Genomic DNA, 13,294 nt, shown 5'->3' on the forward strand with positions numbered 1-13,294 from the left:
GGCCCCACCCTCGGGGGCGCGGGCCTAGGGCTAGGGAGGGCCGGAGCCTACGGAGGGGGAGGTGGCCTGGCCTGTACAAACTTCTGCCCCCTACTCCCCTGTCCTCATCTCAAAAAAAAAAAAATCTCAGCCTGAATTTTGAGCACCATCGTTGGTTATCAGGTGTGGGGGCCCACTCTAGGGGTCCTCTCCTGCGTGCCGTCCGCGAAGGAGACCCCCGGGGGCAGCCTGGCCCCGCGCGCGCCCGGCCTGGTCTGGGCTGTGGCCCGGCGGGTCCAGGTCCCCAGTCCGCCTTCACCGGGGAGGGGGCGGCGGGGGGCGGCCCGGCCTGGGCGGCACAATGGCCACGGCCGCCAGGGCCCCGGGAGCCCCCGCGCTGGGGAAGGGGCTGGCCTAGGGCCGGTGCCCTCCCCGCGCGGCTCGGGCGAGCGGAGGGGGGCGAGGAGTTCCTTTGTGGCTCTGCCTCCGGCGCGGCGCGGGCGGGGGGCGCGGCGCAACTTTGCGCGGCGGCGGCGGCGGCGGCGAGCGCGAGACGAGGCCCCGGGGCCCGAGGTGGGCCCCCAGCGCGCGGCCCGCCCCCGCCCCCCGCCCGGCGCCCTCCTCTCGCGCGCCGTCGCCAGCGCCCGGCGCTGCCCACTCGCGGGAGCCCCCGGGGCCGGACGGGCTGCGCAGCCGGAGAGGCGGGGGCCCGACGCGGCCCCCCCGGAGCCGGGCGCCTGGCGCGGGGGCTCGCCAAGCGCACGGGGGGCCGCGCGGCGCTGCAGACCCAGCCTCCCGCCGCCGCCGCCGCCGCCGCCGCCGCCGCCTCGGTGCTTGCAGAACCCAGAAGTGAACAGCAGGCGACCCGGAAGGTTTGCGCGCGGCTCCGCACCGAGCCGGAGCCGGAGCCGAAGCCGGAGCCCGGAGCCCCAGCCCGGCCCTGCTCGGGCCGCCGGGCGCGGGGCTGCGGCCGCGTCCCGGAGCCGCCGCCAGCACAGCCAGGTCCGTGCGGGCCCGCGGCACGGGGAGCGGGGCCGGCGGCGGCGGGAGCCCGCTGGGGCGGCCGCCCGCGGGAAAGTTGCGCCGAGTTGCGGGCGGGGGCGCGGGTGCTGTCAGCGCGGGCTGGGCGCTCCGAGGGCCCGGGGCCGCCTGCGCCTCGGGCCCGGCCCGGAGCGGCAGCGGCGGCGGCGGCGGCGCGCGGGGTAGGAAGTGTGTCCGCGGCGTGTCTGTGTCTGCTCTCCGAGTGTGTGCGTGTGTGTGTGTGTGTGTGTGTGTGCGTGTGTGCGCGCGCGCGTGTGTGTGTGTGTGTTTTCTTAAGCCGGGCTATTCAAACCTGCTGCAATTCTCCGGTAAACAATGATTCATGGGGCTTAATGCAAATAAACGGATTGCAAACGGCGCGGTTCGCGCACTTTGCAGCCGGCCCGGTGGAGCGGCCAGTGCCGGATTTCTCCCCTTTTTTGCAGATCTGCAGAATATGGCGTCCCTGTCCTGTTTTAAAAATAAGCCAGGCTGCCATTTTTGTTTTTCTTTTGTCTGAAAATTTTAATAAAACTGTCTGAGAATGTGGGAGAGGCGGCTGGAAGCAGAGGGGGCACCCGAAGGGTTGGCTTTTTTTCCTTTTCTTTGGCGAGAGCCGCGAGCCTTTCGGGGAGGTGAGACACAATGCAATTGCACTTTAAAGGAAAAAAAAAAAAGGAAGCCGCTGGGCGATTTGGGGGGGAGGGCTAGGAATTTAAAGTTAACTCCGAAAGTTTTCTTTTTTTTTTTAAGCGCTTTTTTTTTTTTGGAAGGCAGTGAAATGCCGCGAAAGGATCTCAGGGCCCATTTCTACCCCCAGCCAGCTGCCTTTGCAGGATTTTTGGGAAAAAGTTAACTGCTGGTTTCCTCAGAGCTACAGGAGGGATGTGGGGGGTTGGAGATGTGGGTGTGCGGGGACCAGGAAGCGTCTTTTGGAAGAGGCTCTATAAAAATGGCATTGTAAGGACCTGTATCACGAGGTTTGGAGGAGAGGACTGGCAGTAGAGGATCTGAATGGGCCCAGGGTCTCCAGTTAAGACCCCTGGCATGAGGAAAGAATCCAGCTGGCCCCCTCCCTGCCTTGGAGCTGTGTGTGTTGGGTGGCCTGTCTCCTTCATGGGTGGCCAGGTGCTTGTAGCAGGAATCCCTGCCCTGGGCTCTGGAGTGGCTTCTGGAGCCCTCCGCAGGTGTGATTGGCGGTTGGCAGTGGGAGAGCCTCTTCTCGCACCTGGTGGGCTCCCTGGCCCCAGAAAGGTGGCATCTAGTGGTGAATGCCCCTGGGTGGTAGGCTCTTGGCTGGGTGTAGGAGGGCAGCCCCGGTGAGCCCTGTCTGAGGGGAGGGGGGCAGCAGAGGTTGTGTGGTGGGAAGGGGAGCTGGTTTGCTAGCAAGGGTGTTAGTCTAAGCCTCTTACCCCTTTCTGATACCCCTGTTGGCATCCTGAAGGCTCCTATGTTAGGACGCAGTTCAAACTTCGGTGAAGTTCCCGATGTATCTGGCTGGACAGGTCAGGGCCTGCTGGCTTTGCAGGCTGCAAGGGTTTCTGAAGGCCAGGCCCATAGGGTCTGGAGTAGTTGGCGCTGTCCAAGGCACCAGGTTAGGCCTGGTCTCTCCCCTTTGTGCTGGGAGGTTCAGATAGCCCCCAGTCTGTCTAACCCCTGCCCCAGCATCTCCTGGAGGGGAGACCTCTCTAGTTTCCTGGCTGGTCTGTGTCCTGGCTCCCCGGGTGGTGTGAGTTCCCCAAAGGCAGAGTCAGGGTTGAAGGCTGTGGTTTAGGGGTTCAGGGATGCAAAACTTGGCATTCCTGGGCCAGAGAGTACCAAGCTAGGCATTTTTTGGATGGTGAAGCTGAGATCCAGAGAGGGGAAGTGACTTGCCTAAAGTGACACTGCCAGTTAGAAGGAGAGGTGAGGCAGGGACCCAGACTTCTGAGCCCTTGCCACTGTTCTCTCTTGGGTGCCCTGACCCCTGGAAGGGTCCCTGGGATAGGACTGGAATGGGACAGCATATTCCCCTTCACTCCCCACACCCCACCTTCATAATCCTTCCTGAATGAATGGAACTTTACACTTTGCACGATGTAGTGCATGGTTATCAATCAGTCTCCCCCAGATACTCAGCTGGGTGAAATTGTTAAGATGGGGATAGTTTACAAATTCAAATTTGTTTTTCATTTCAAAATTTAATCAGTTACTAAAATCAGTTAAGTAACTGAGACTTGAAGAAGTTGAGCAGTAGCAGGCGAGGTCTTACATGCAAGCCTTCAGACTCCTTGTCTGGGCCCTTTCCTAGCTGGACCTTGGTGCATGTGGACAGGATGTTTCCCACCTTCTTCTTTTGGGTTTCTCAACTTTTTCTGCTGCCCCAGAGAGTGTGTAAAAATCTAGAGGCCCAACTCTACAGAATGTCAGAGCCGAAAAGGCCCTGAGAGGTCATCTGGGTTCAGAATGGGTAAGCCTCTGGCTTAAAGTCACCCAGCAATTCAGGTCCCACCTAGGACCAGAGCCCTGATATCCTGTCTCCTTTCCGTTGTGAGACACTCAGCAGAAGAGTGAACCACTCTACCCACTGCCAGGCTCCCAGAGGGCAGTGATTGCTGCTGGTGGCACTGGTGATGGGGCTGTGGGTACTGTAATGGTCAGCACGTGGCAGAGACATGGTTTGCCCCTGGGGCTGAAGAATAGGCTCTCTGTGGTCTTGGGGCCCCAGGTGGACAGGAAGCTGGTGTGTGGGGGAGGTGTGGACTGGTTTGAAGCTAGCCTGGCCCCAGCGTTTCTCTGCCTTGCTTCTCTGTAAAGTAGGAGTCGTTTGTTCCTTCCTTCTGTCATTCATTCATTTGCCACTGGTTAGTATGCTCATTCATTGGTTTGCTAGATCATTCCTTTATTCTTTCATTGTACATCCATTAGTTTATTGGTTAGTCATCTCAGTAGTCCATCTATGCACCCATCCATCCACCCACCTACCTACCCATTCATCCATCCACCCACCCATCCACCCACCCACCCATCCATCCATCCATCCATCCATCCATCCATCCATCCATCCATCCATCCATCCATCCCTCCCTCCCTCCATCCCTCCCTCCATCCCTCCATCCATTCCCTGGCTCAGGTGGGATAGCCATGTGAGATCCAAACAGTCCTCTGGGACTCTTAAGACAGCAGGGAAGAAAGTATGAGACCACAGGTGCGGAAAGCACTGGCGGTGGGGCAGTGTTCTTGGGAAGGTCTCTCAGATGCGAGGAGGCTTGAAAATACCAAGAGTCCCACAGACCATCACCATGGTGGATCTGTGTCCTGGGACCAAGTCCCACCTGTGAATTGGACTTTATAATTTGCACGGTGTGGTGCCTGGCTTGTCAGTTTGGGCACATTCTTTCCCTCTCTGAGCCTCAGTTTCTTTATCTTTAAAACAGGGTATTCTCTGTGAGTCAGGGGTTTTGGGGAGTGATAGTTAAGTGCCTGTGATGTCTCCCAGTCATGGCCAGGAATGTGGTAGGAGCTCAGTATATACACCAACTGAATTAAAAGAATTGTTGATCACCAACCTAAGTCCCACCTTGATTTTGAAAACCGTTGTGGTATTTGCAGGATGGGCCTAATGATCTGGGGACCCTGAAAACTCTGCCTGCCTTGTCATTTCACTGCTGAAGCTCTTCTGATGTTTCCTAGGCATTTTGAAGAACAAAAATTTGCAGGCCTACAAGGCCCTTCATGGTCCAGTCCTACCCATCCCTCAACCCCAGCTGCCTCCTCCTCCCCACCTCCAGCCATATTGGCGTCTTTCTGCACTTCATATTTTCAAAGCCTGTTGGCTGCACCTTTGCAGAGCCCCTACCTGGAATGCTTTTCCTTAAATGTTTGCATGGCTGGCACCTTCTTGTTTTACAGGTTTGACTCAGCGGTCACCTCCTCGGAGGGGCTTCTCCGACCACCTTCTGTGTAATAGCTTCCCACTGTCACTTGGTCAAATCAGCCCCTGTGCATGGTCTCTTACAGCTCTTACCAGTATCCAAAACTGTTTCATTTATTTGTTTATTTGCACTCTTGCCTGTCTCCACTACTAGAACGTGCTTAAAGCCTGTGCAGGTGAATGAGCAGGTGATTCCAGCATGGTGTGGCTAGGGCTTTAGTGGAGGTGAGGAAATGCTGGGGAGCCCAGGTGTGGCAGTGGAGGCTCCTGGGAGATGAAGTGACACCAAGCTCGCTCCCCTGTTCCCCTGGGAGGCTCTGCACTGTTGTTTGGAAATAATGAGATGATCAAATTATAGGATCTAAGAATCCCAGTCTCTTCCAATCTCAGAGCCTTAGCATCTGAGAAACTTTCTGCCTCAGAACCTTTGACACTGAATCTTCCAGTGATCCAGTCTGGGATTTAGACTTTCACAGGGGGGCCCCTCACCGCCTTACTTATGGAGGGGCATGAAGCTCTTTGTGCTGGGTCATGTTCCAAAAGGCTTATAAACGTTAATGTATTCAGTCCTCACTGTGATTACCCCCATTTACAGGTGAAGAAATCAAGGCACAGAGAGATTAGGTAATGTGCCTGAGTCCATGGAGCTCATCAGGGGTGTTGTGGGATTTGTACTCAGCACTCAGGGACCCCTTAGAATCCCACAGCTGTTGAGGGGAAGCCCAGCCTCACCTGAGCACTGCACAGAGCAGGAATCCCCTTCCCACAGCCTTAACAAAAGGGCCTCTGGTCTCTGCTAGAGTGGTGGAGAGCTCCTTCCTCGCCATGCCCCGCAGTCCCCTCTTGTCAGTCGCTTGTCATTGCTGGGAAGATTTTCTTAACAAAGGATGAAGTGCTGTATCTTCCTTGTGAATCACACTTGGGAAGTTATGTTAGTGTTGTGGTTTCCCAGTACTTTTGATCCTGTGCCTTCATGATTTCAATAGCCTCCTTCTCCCCACTGGGTCATGAGTTCCTATAGGGCAGGCAGCTTTCATGCATGATGTTGAATGAATGAATGAATGAATGAATGAGTGTACACAACATGCATCCTGAGCTGCTGCCTCTGCAGCACTATGCTGGGCACTGGACAGGCTTGGTATACTCGGGGAAAGGGGAGTTCTTTCTCCATGCAGCCCCAAGAAAGTCTGCCTCTGATGATGTTTATATACCCAATTCTTGGTGAACCATCTGAGATCTGAAGTCCTGCACTAATTGGGGTGAGGTAGACTTCACAGATTATCCAGTCAAACCTCATTCTTTCCATTGGGGAAACTGCAGTGGGTAGGGAGAAGAGCAGGCCTTGTCCAAGGCCATGTACACCTCCCTGGGCTTTGCCTGGTGGGCCTTCTGCTCCCCAAGTTCCAACAGGCTGCCACTGTCTGTGTCTTGGGATCAGTGGCAGGAGCAGCCCTCACTGGGGGAGCTGCTGCCTCCAAAACACTGTCTCCTCAACCTCCGCAACGGGGATAACATTCCTGGATGCTCAGGGCCGTGTGAGAGCCCAGCGATGCACCTGGACTTGGGTGGGATTGAGGAAGAAGTGGGCATGGTGGACGCGGGTTGGGGTTGTGGAGATGGCTCCCAGGAACCTGGGCTGGGGCTGGGCTTTGGAGGCTGGTGACGATTTGCAGAGGGGGCCAAGTGGTGTCTTTAGTGGTAAGGTGTGTGGGGAAGGCCAAGAGATTTGTCCTGCCTTGTCCCCCGTTCATCCCTGTGGTCACAGGATATCCTCTCAGGGCTCCACACCATCTGGGTCCTTCTGTGAGCTTTGGGCAAAGGCTTCATGCTCCTTGAGGGGACAGTCTAGCCATTTCACATTTTGGGGGCTGATGGGGAGACACCTGGCTAGGGTGGGCACATCCCCCAGACACACTCACACACTCATACATAGTCACCCTATCAGCCAGCCCACTACCACCTTTGACCCTGCTCCCTGTGTACCACTTTTGCAAATTTGGGGTGCTCACCTGCTATTTCAGGAACACCACCAGAGATACCCCTAGCTGGGCCTGCAGAAGCCAGGCTTTGAGGAGGCATGGTGGCTAGAGTGAGCATCCACATATATGGTACACACACATCACACAGGAACACATGCAGACACATGGCCACCTATGGGATTACACACACCTGCATGTACCCATGTGCACCCTCTAAGGAAATGACACACAGATGCATGCCTGCCTTTCCTCTATTTTCACACTCATGGTATACACCATGTTTATCATCTGCATACAGCCATGCTTGTGTACATGTCATGTGTGTTTCATACCTTGTATGTGCAGATTCACTTATACCCATGAGGATGCAGCCTCACATTCTGGGCCTTGCGCATTACACAAGATGTATTTTATACCTTGTATGTGCAGATTTATTTACATGTCTTCTGGGCCTCATGTACACGTTTGCACTCATGTACATGCCCACACCCTGCTTGGATCTTTCTGCTGTCAGTGGTGGAGGAGGCTGCTCATTTCCATTTCCTACTTTCATTAAACAGTATTTCTTGAGCAAATACTATATACCAGGCTGTGTACTAGATGCTGGAAATAGAGGTTAGAATGTAGTCTCTGGTCTGGTGGGGAGACAGACATTATGCAAAAGATCACACAAGTGATGATGTGATATTATAGATTTTGGCAAATTCTAGGAAAGAGATGCTTTTCTATGAGGAGGGCTTCCCTATGGCTTTGTGCTTTTAGATTTACATTAATGAGTGATGATAAAGGTGTGTGTTGGGGAGAGATGCTTCTAGGGGGAACTGAACTATGACCTGAAGTTTCCAGGTGAGGGGCATTCCAGGCAGTGGAAATGGTCTGGGCAAAGGCCAAGAGGTGGGCAATCAGAGAACATGGAGAAGGTGGCAGCCCTGAGACTTGGGGAGGGTATAAGAGCTGAGGTGGACAGGCTGGTTTGGCAGGCCTAGAGTAGTCTCCCCTGGCCTGGTTACTCCCACCCACAGGTCCGCCCCAGGTCCTTCCCTCCCCTCTCTCTGGCCAGCCCAACTCTCCCTTTGCTGACTTGCCCTGCTCAGGCCCCCCTGTCTGCTGGCCTCTGTCCCTGGCCTGAGCCCTCTCTGAGCGGCCCCACAGCTGAGATATGGCACGAGAACAAGCTTTGACCACTTGCCAGGGGTTCCCAGCCCAGAACCCCAGGCTAGTCCAGAAAGCTTCTGCAGGCCAGGCCAGAGCCAGGGTTCAGCAGCCGGCTCTCCTGCTTTGAGTTAATCCCAGAGTTGGCTCTCCACCAGTCAGCGGAGCAGCACCTGTGGGTCCTGAAAGGCCCCCCAGAGCTGCTGCACCCCCAGCCCCCAGCCCAGTTAACATTGCTGGTTGGTCAGATTTCCACACGGGCCTTTGGAATGCTGGGAAAGGCGCGCTTATGTCTTAGAGAACCTAGTAACGAAACAGCAACAGCTAAGCACTTGCAGAGTCTTTCCTGCATACCAGGCACCGTTCTAAATGTGCTCCCTTAAGCCTCACGACGACGCTGGGAAGATACCATTATGATCCCCAGTCTGGTAACAATCCCAGGGGCCTGAACTGGGGCTTCGACCCAGGTTGTCTTGTTCCAGAATCCATACTTTGAATCCCTGAGTTACCACATTGCCCTTTAGAGGGTCCAGGAACTCAGGCTGTGATGTAGCTGAAACTGTGTTTTACAGAGGAAGGAACGAAGGCCCAGAGAGGAAATGGACTTGTTAAAAGGTCACACACAAGCTGATGGCAGAGGGTTCTAACTCCCTCACCAGTTGCATGATCTTGGGGCAGGTTCCGTACTTCTCTGAACCTAATTCTTGACCCCAAACAAGTATGAGATTACCATAGAGGCCAGGAGGGTGGGACCTTTGGGGGATGGGAGAAGGGGCTTCTTGTGTACCCTGGCTGTGCATTTTATAATAAGTCATTAAGCCATTCATTTATGTTCTAAGCATCTTTCTGAATGTGTGCTGTATTTCAAAATGTTGACAGCATCTACTTCACAGGGTCATTAGGCGCCTGAGTGAGAAATGCTTGTAAAACATCTCAGTGCCCAGCCTGGAAGAAAATGCTCTGCAACTTAGTAGTAGTAGGAGGAGGAGGAGTATTTTTTCATTTCATGCTGGCAGAAGGAGTTCCCTGTAGGGATGGGAGCTGGGGGTCCCCAGGGAAATAGAAGTAGAAAATGACGTGTGTTCAAAGCCTGCAGAACACAGTCTCAGCCTGAGAAGGGTGTCATGGCCCCTTCCCTGCATGAGGCACCGAGGCGCCCAGGGGTCATTACCCTGAGTGTCTCTGCTGGCTGGCGGTGGGAGGAGGGGGGACAGGGAAGGCGAAGGGCAGCTTCGCAGCTCCCACTGACCCCGGCCCAGACCGCAGCTCTCCACCTCTGATCAGCCCCACGTCACAATGAACACAGTCCTTTCCAACCCCAAGGGCTGCGGAAACCCAGCCTAATAGGATCCAGGACCCTCGGTAGCCTCAGTCCTCACAGGAAGCTCCCAGGAGCAGGTTTCTGAGGCTGGCCTGGCTCTCGGAGGTTGGTGTGAGTCTCAGCAGCTGTGGTTTAGAGCTCTGGGCTGTGTGGGGTGGAGGCACATGGAGGGCAGAGGGGCCATGGGAGGCAAACTTCGAGCACATGGTGGTCTCAAGGATTTGGGAAGATGGGGAACCCCAGCCTCTCTTTCCTGGACCATCTCTTGCTTGTTGTCTCCAAGCTATCCTTCTGGCCCATTAATCACCTGTCCTTTGAAAATTTTGACCACGAACTTGCCCGGCTCAGGGACCTCCCAGGTCCTTGCATCCAAGCACCTTAGCCTGGGACTCTGGCCCTTTATGAACTGCCTGCCCCCCTTTCCCTGTGAATTCCTGCTCTAAACCCACCCTAGGCCAAATGTGATGCTGCGGGCTTTCCTCTGGGCCTTTGCACATGCAGGTCCTTCCATATAGCCTACCCTTTCCTGGCATCTCCTTGCCAACATCTTCCCTTTACCATCAGTCAGTGTCAGCATCATGAAATCTCAGTGGGCTGAGCTCGTCTTCCCAGGAACCCCTCATATCCCAACCAAGCTGTACACCAGCAGAAGCTTACCGCCACTCTTGGGACAGGGAATGTGGAACCTTTGCTGTCATAGGAAGCGAGCAGCTTCCATATCTTTGCACACGCTGCCCCTGCTGGGAATACCCTCTCCACCTTCTCCCTCTCCTGGCAAACTTCTCAGTCTTCAAGGCCGGCTGGAACAGACCCTTTTCTCTCACAGATACTTTCAGTGAATATTTATGGGGTACCTAGTGAGATGGAGGCACTCGAGTGCCCCCCTTGTGTCCAGCACTTGGTGGCCCTGTCCTTGTGGGTCATGCTGGAGGGAGTATTGACAGTATATAGAGGTGGGTTAGGGAGAATGCAGGAGGCCATGGGCATGTGTAACACGCCGGTCCAGTCCCTGGGGGAGAGGGTCAGAGAGTGCCCTTTAGCTGAGACCTGAAGAAGAGCCAGGTGAGCTGTGGGGCTGAGTTGGGTTATAGGGTTGTAACCAAGAGCCAGACCCAAGCCTTGATCGCAGGAAGCTCACAGCTACTTGTGGGATTGGGTGGATAAGTAACCAGCCAACTGGTGGGATCAGTGCTGTGATGGGGGAGGCCCAGAGAGCTGTGGGAGCTCAGGGGAGAGGCTGCAGATAGAGCCCTGGGCGGGGCTGGCACTCAGGAAGGTTGCCCTAAGGTGGTGACAGCTGAGCTGACTTCATGGTTGATGGGAACCTGGAGGGTTCCAGCTGGGTGATGGCTCCCAGACAGAAGGGCACAGCCTGTGCAAAGGCATGGTGGCATGAGAGAGCAACTGGTTTGGGGATACCTGCAGGTGGTGTACTGAGGCTGTGGGGATGTACCCACTGGGATGCAAGTGGACAGCAGAACCTCCTTGGCAGGGGCTCCTGGGTGCTGCACTGGGGTGTTTGAACTGTACCCCAAAGTGGTGGGAACTCAAGAGGGATTTTAATCAGGAGAGTAAGTGACCTGGGCAGCCTCTGGCCTGGTTCTTCCCTCTGAAGCCCACAGATAGGAGGGCGGGTGCCTTCCTGACTCTGGGCTCCCAGCTGGGGGCTGGGGTGGGGCTCAAGGAAGCCCCTGCCCCTCTCTGAACCTTCTCTCTTTGGTAAACCTTGCAGGGCCTGAGGCCAGATCCTAGAGGGCCATGGGCAGGGGTTGGGTTGTCTTGCTTAACCAAAGCTTGCTGAACATTTAATTTCATTAAGAATATTCCTTAAAAGTATCATAATAACCACCCTGCAGAAAAGTCAGAGAATAGGGACATGAACTAAACCAAAACCTAACCATTTCTGCCCTTACCCCAAGCCTGAAACATATACCCCTATTAGCATTTTCATATTTCCTTCCCCTTTTCTCTTAGAACCTGTTGTCATTGCTCTGTTTATACAATTTAAAAAACCTCCCCCCCCCCAACATTATATCATGATTTTTCTGAACAACTGCAGGGTGTTTTTAATTCTTCGTAACAGACCCAGTGTCAGGGGAGAAAGCATGGGCTCTGGAGCGCAACTTTCTGGATTCAAATTGTATATTCACTGCTTGATTTGGGGCAAGTTACCTAATCTCTCTGTGCCTCAGTTCAGTGTAAAGTTGATATGAGTGTTAACTGAGTCATTACAATGCCAGTAAACATTGGCTATTATTGACAGCTGTAGACTATGTCACTATGTAATATAATTTACAGAGCCATCCCCCTATTGTTTAAAATTTGGCTGGTCCAGATTTTTGCTATTGTTAAAAAACCATTCAAGCAAACAGCTTTGTGCATAAAACTTTGTCTATATTTGGGTTATTTTCTAGGGACAGATGACCAAGAATGGGATCACTGGGCCAGGATGTCTGAAAAAAAATTTTTAAGCTCTTGACACATTATTGTCAAATTGTTTTCAGAAATGATTGTTCCAATTTATTGGTGGCACTCCCACCAATAATGCGTGGAGTGCCAATTTTACCATACCCTTGCCATCTAGGGGTGCTTCATTTTTTTCTCTTTGCTATTTTAAGAAGTGTAGCTCATTTAATTTTCACTGCTAGGGAAGCAGAACCATTTTCTGTGTTTATTAGCTGTTAACATCCTTTTTGGTCTGCTAGTCTTTACAGAGCGCACAGCCCCTTCTCAGATCAGTTAGGAAGATAGGACTTAGATAAAGGAAATACAGAATAGTGGAACTCGGGATAGTATAGTAAGAGGGCGGGGCCGAGGGAGGGATGGCTTTCCTCTATGCAGGCCCTCCACAAAAGTAGCCATCCATTCGTTCATTCAAACATTTTTCAGGTACTGTGCAGGGCTTTAAAGGTAAATGACTCAGCCTTGATTCTGGCCTGATGGAGTGCATGTCCAACAGCGGAGATGGACAAGAAAACCAACAGAAAATAGAGTGATCGGTGCTGTGACGGTGGAGATGCAGGACACAGAGGAGTCAAGAGGAGAGGCACCCAGCACAGCCTGAGGGTGGAGGTGGGGCAGTCCCAGAAGGCTTTCAGGAGGAAGTGACCTATAAGCTGGGGCAGAGGGCTCCAGGGAGAGGAGGTGGCCTGAATGGAGGGAGGGGGGAAAACTGAGCACTGGGGGGACTCAGTCTGGCTGGGCAGAGTATAAAGTGAGACCCATCAGTGAGGCCAGAGAGGTCAGTAGGGGCTGGATGGGTAAGGCCTAAGGAATCCATACTTTGAGGGAAGTAGGGAGCCATGGAAACTTCTAAGTAGGGGAATGTTGTGATCTGATTTGTATTTTGGAAATATCACAGTGACTGCAGTAGAAGAATGAACTGGGAACTGTGGGTAGAAGTGGGGAAACCTGTGCGGAGACTTGCCATAGCTGAAGGAGCCTGGACCAGGGCAGGGAAGATAGGGGAGACCCTCTTCTTTCTCCACCCTGTGGAATCCTAACCAGCTTCAAAGTGCACACTGAATGTCACCTTGCTGACACCCTCCACCCCCTACCCAGATCTTAGGTGCCTGGAAGATGGGATCTGTGCAGGGCCTGGCATGCGCTGGTCAACAGAATGCCCTCCATCAACTTACCTTGACGTCTTTCTGTCCTTCATGTCTCCAAAGCCTCTATCTGTTCCTCCTCTAGCCTTGGGCTACCAACTGCTTGCTTGCTTTTTTTTAAGAGTAAATTTATTGTTTTCATTATAAAAGCAACAGAACATTACAGAGAATCTGGTTACAAAGACAGAAATCCCTATGAGCTCCAGCCGCCTCTCCCAGCACTCCTAGCCGCCCTCTGGGTGTGGTGCCCAGGAGCTTCCTTTTTCTGACACAGGTTTTTATTTTTGCCTCCTTCTAATCATAGTGTCCTACAGTTTTGGGC

At 53.8% G+C, this 13,294-nt stretch overlaps 1 protein-coding gene across 2 annotated transcripts in view; it reads left to right on the plus strand.

Moving 5' to 3' along the window:
• The first annotated feature begins 821 nt into the window (after positions 1-821).
• ZNF362 (zinc finger protein 362) overlaps positions 822-13,294 on the plus strand; it is a 37,097-nt gene continuing 24,624 nt past the window's right edge. The window contains exon 1 of one of the 2 annotated variants that reach the window (XM_037010416.2): positions 822-981. The gene's annotated coding sequence lies outside the window, so the exon portion shown is untranslated. Of the gene's footprint in view, positions 982-1,097; positions 1,182-13,294 lie in introns of those variants that run through there. The other variant, XM_073233603.1, reaches the window with a different exon arrangement.

The sequence above is a fragment of the Manis javanica genome, chromosome 4, assembly GCF_040802235.1.
Source record: "Manis javanica isolate MJ-LG chromosome 4, MJ_LKY, whole genome shotgun sequence".
Classification (NCBI taxonomy): Eukaryota; Metazoa; Chordata; class Mammalia; order Pholidota; family Manidae; genus Manis; species Manis javanica.